Source organism: Morus notabilis, unplaced genomic scaffold (genome assembly GCF_000414095.1).
Source record: "Morus notabilis unplaced genomic scaffold, ASM41409v2 Scaffold498, whole genome shotgun sequence".
In the NCBI taxonomy this organism is placed as follows: Eukaryota; Viridiplantae; Streptophyta; class Magnoliopsida; order Rosales; family Moraceae; genus Morus; species Morus notabilis.
In genome coordinates, this window is record NW_010358720.1 from 394369 (window position 1) to 399248 (window position 4880).

Genomic DNA, 4880 nt, shown 5'->3' on the forward strand with positions numbered 1-4880 from the left:
CTATTTTAAGGAAACCGTGGCTCACGTGCCTCGATATCCTTGCAATTCGTTTTTCAAGTTCGGTAGAAAGGTTGAATTTGTGTTGTAACAATTTCTATATTTTGTTCTTTCAATGAGTTGTTATATATTGTTCTTCTTTGTATTTTCCATATTTTAGCTAACACGGATTTTGATGAGGAAGCGCACTGAGGTTTTAGGGGGAGCGGAGTTGCTAGGCGGGGTTTTGCCTTTGGGGTTGACAGAGAGGGATGGAGTTGCTTCATCGGTGGCTTTTTACGTGAAGTTGTAGCTGCTTGCCAGAGTTTCTTCAGCGGCTTCCTCAAGAAGATGAGGATGCTGGTTGCTCGCCACAAGTTTAGCGGCTTTGTCCAAAAAAGGGGGAGGCCAATTGGCAGTCATGAGGATGTTGTTGTCGTCATCGTCCTCGAGGATATGAGGGAGAGTAACAATATCGGGAAGGTCTTCGATATCCTCATCGTTATCGCAGACATGGAGAGACGAGGAGCTCACGGAGGCTTTGGGAATTACTAGTTTGATGCGAGAATTGTCTTCGATGTTGAAGCTACTAAGGATGTCGTCGTTTGGGAGAATGCTGCCATTAAAGACGAGGGTTTGTTTGGAGACGGGAATTAGTCGTTTGCTCTCGATCAACAGTTTGATCTTTTCGACAGTACTGTTAAAGGTACTTATATCTAAGGTGAAGGGTTCACCACCCCGGTGGGTGGGGGGGGGGGGGTCCCCCCCGCGGGGGGGGGGGGGGGGGGGGGAGGAAGACGTTGGTGCGAATCACGGTCTCGGCTGGTTAGGGGCCCAATGTCTGCCTTTGCGAAATAGGGACACGAATGTCAGGCCGAAAAACCCGCTCCGTGTGGGCTTTGTGTTGTGATTTTTATTTTTTATTTTATCTACCCAACAGCTTCCACATTCAGCCAAAATCGGTTTGGCTTGGAATAATGGTGATTAAATGGGCCGTAATGATGTGCTTAATGCCGAGCTTAATTGTGAAGTTAAAGGCAAGTTATTGCATTTGTTTTTCCTTGAACCTAGCAATGTACTGGGACTGGGTTCATCTTGGGAAAATGAAACGTTTTTGCACTATTAATATGTGTGAATTAAGACCTTTAGTTCCTTGTATCATATCCCCTTTCTCAAGAGCCTTACATTCACTCTTCTTCTCCTTTCTCTCGGTTCATTTATTCTTTTTCGAGTTCTATGTGTGGTTTCCTTTTTTGTAGTGCAGTTTTGGTGATAGAGGGAAGATCTAAGTTCTAGTTCGCCGGACAGTTCTGATAGTGCTTTGAGCTACTGTCGTTGTCGTTGTATCCTTGGGGGGGGGGGGGGGGGGGGGGGGCGAGGGATGGTCCCAGCGGGTTAGGGGCCCAATATGTGCTCCGACGACCTGCGGACACGAATGCCAGACCGAAAAACCCGCTCTGTGCGGGCTTTATTTTGCGATTTTTTTTTTTTGTGCAGCCCAAGAGCTTCCACGTTCAGCCAAAATCGTTTGACTTCGAATAATGGTCATTAAAAGGGTCTTAATGGTGTGCTTAATACCGAGCTTAATTGTGAAGTTAAAGGCCAGTTTTTCATCAATTTTTTCTTCAACCTACGAATGTATTGTGACGGATTCATTTTGGTTAAAGGAAACATTTTTGCACTATTAATATGTGTGAATTAAGACATTTAATTTCTTATCTCATAACCCTTTTCTCAGGAGCCTATATAAGGCGTGTACCATATGAAGGAGAGGACTCACTTGCACTCGTTCACTCTTCTTTTCTTTTCTCTCGATTCCTTTCTTCTTTTCTGAGTTCTATGTGCGTTTTCTTTTTTTGTAGTTCGGTCTTGGTGATAGAGGGAAGATCTAAGTTCTAGTTCGCCGGACGGTTCTGATAATGCTTTGAGCTACTGTCATTGTCGTTGTATCATGAGAAATGGACGTCTAATGTTACCTCAAGCATTCGCCAGAGGGGACGAATCTGTTTTAAGGAAAGCGTGGTTCACGTGCCTCGATATCCTTACAATTCATTTTTCAAGTTCGGTAGAAAGGTTGAATTTGTGTTGTAACAATTTCTATATTTTGTTCTTGCAATAAGTTGTTATATATTGTTCTTCTTTGTATTATCCATACTTTTACTGACACGGATTTTGATGAGGAGGTGCACTGAGGTGTTGGAGGGAGCGGAGCTACTAACCGGGCGTTGCCTTTGGGGTCGACAGAGAGGGATGACGCTTCATCGCTGGATTTTTGCGCGAAGCTATAGCCTTCAGCGACTTCTTCAAGAAGATGAGGATGCTGGCTGCTCACCACAAGTTTAGCAGTTTTGTCCAAAGGAGGGGGAGGCCAATCGGCAGTCATGAGGGTGTTGTTGTCGTCTGCATCTTCGGGGAGATAAGGGAGAGAAACAATGTCGGGAAGGTCTTCGGTAGCCTCATCGTTATCATAGACAAGGAGAGACGAGGAGCTCGTGGATGCTTCAGGAATTACTACTTTGATACGGGAATTGTATTCGATGTTGAAGCTACCGAAGATGTCGTCGTTCGGGAGAATGTCATCGTTGAAGACGAGTGTTTGTTTGAAAACGGGAATTAGTCATTTGCTCTCGATCAACAGTGTGATCTTTTCGACGGTACTGCTGAAGGTATGCATATCTAAGGTGAAGGGTTCACCACCCTGGGGGGGAGGGGGAGTGCGAATCACAGTCTGTAATGACCGGGAAAATTTTAAGTCAAATTCGGACAGTCTGGTATTTGACCGTAATTCTTCCCGGAATAGAAAGTAGTAGAAATATTGATGTAATCAGGAAAATGTTATGTAGAAACTTTATATACGGGGTAAAATCACCCGAAAAGTGTAAAGTTATAATACGAATATTTTTACAGAGAAAATTCTTAAATATCAGTTGTGAATAGTGAAATATCGGTTAAAAGTTAGAAATTTTAACAGGTATATTTTAGTTATGAAAAACTGAAATATTTGGTAAATGACCAGTTAGAAAAAGAGTAGAAATATTAGAAGTAAGGAAAATGGCAAAAGTTCCTGAAACAGAATTTTCCCGAGTCAATTAAAGCGGGAAACTGCAAAAAAAATGAGTACCGCGAGGGTACGCGTTTTGGGAAATTCTGGATCGTTTAAAATGAAAATTTCAGAAAAAGAAATTGACTATTGAGATACCCAAGAGAAATGGGTTGAATATGAGAAATTTGACCCAGGGTGCTCGGTAGTCCAGAAAAGCAGTATAGAACCTATACCGAGTGTGAAATTATCGGTACCGGAAAGAGATTCGTTTTGAAAAACGAAAAGTTTGGTCTCGACAAGAAAAATGTGGGGAACATGGAACCACTTAAATTAAGTGTTAAACTTAACTAGAATTAGTAAAATTAAATTATGGGAATTAAAGTAATTTCTCTAATTTAATTTTAGAAAGTAACGTGAGATATTATTAAAAATATTATTATAATATTCATATTAGCCTTATATTGGCCTACGGATTACATTAGAAGCCACATTTGCTTCTTCTTCTAACTGTGGCCGAGAGACTAGATAAAAGAAAGAGAAAAGAGAGAAAATTAAGGGAAAATCAAGGAATCACCCGTTTTCACCGAAATTTCTTCCGTTCAGTCCGGTAGAAACATAACCCGAGGCATTCTAGCGAAGAATCTCAACTTTTCAAGGTAAGATTTTGAATTTTTCATGAGAAACTGCATGTTTTTTCATTGTTATGAATAGTAACTCATCTCGGAAAAAATTCGTAAAACTGAAAAACGAAACTGAGGTTTTGTCGGAGACTATGATAGGAGTTTAACGTGCAAGTATGGAAACGATTGAACAAATTTTTTTAGATTAACACTAAAAATCCGGAATACACTAGAAATGGAGAAAAAGTGTTGTTGTTCATTTTATGTTGGAATTTGTGTTCAGGAATGTGAATCTGGACTACAGGTACCGAAATCGGAAGTAGAACGAGTTATTGAAAACTCGGGAAACTAGAAAAAACAAGGTGAGACTCTGCCGAAATTTCTAAAAAACCTAGTTAGTAAGCATTGAATTAAGAATTCGACTCTCGAGAATGAGTAACAGTTTTAAAGCTCAGAAGTGAATAGATTATGATTCAGAAACCGAGATATATGAATAGGTGTAATTTGCCTCTTGAGCTAAAATTCGGCCTAGAGGGGTTAAGTTACTCAAATGAGTTGAAATTGGATTTAGGAATCCAAGTATGAGAAATTTTGATGCTTGGAATAGGTGGTTAATACATATTTCCATGAAACAGGTTTTTGGCATGAGAGCCGAAGCAACGAGAAAGAACTTCCAGCAAGTGGGAATCCTAGCGGATTAACGGTAAGTATAGACATATATGTTTGTCTGGACTCGAGTAAGCTGTAGTTATACTTAGAACTATGAATTTACTTATGTTCCTAAGTCTATGTGATTACATGTGATTATACGTGTTTGGAGGGCTTAGTGCTCTAGATTGCAAAATGGCGACATATGGTTACCTTTATGCACAGTTAAAGTATGCAAGAAGTATTATGCATTTTATGTTATCATGTGCACGTAGAGAAACGTTGCATATCATTCAGTAAAGAAAAAGACTGACGGGTCGTCGGCCTTTGCAAGGGAGGAAAATCTCACAGAGTAGAGATTCCGACTAGACCAGACAGTAAGAAATGACCAGTAAAGTAAAAGACTGACGGGTCGTCGGCCTCCGCAAGGGAGGAAAATCTCAAAGAGTAGAGATTCCGACTAGACCAGACAGTAAGTAGGGGACCATGCCCACAGAAGTAAGAACAGAAAGATAGAAAGCAGTTTAAAGCATGTTTCACACGAGCATATTTGCATCATAACTCTTAATGTAATTTTTATTAGTTTATGATGT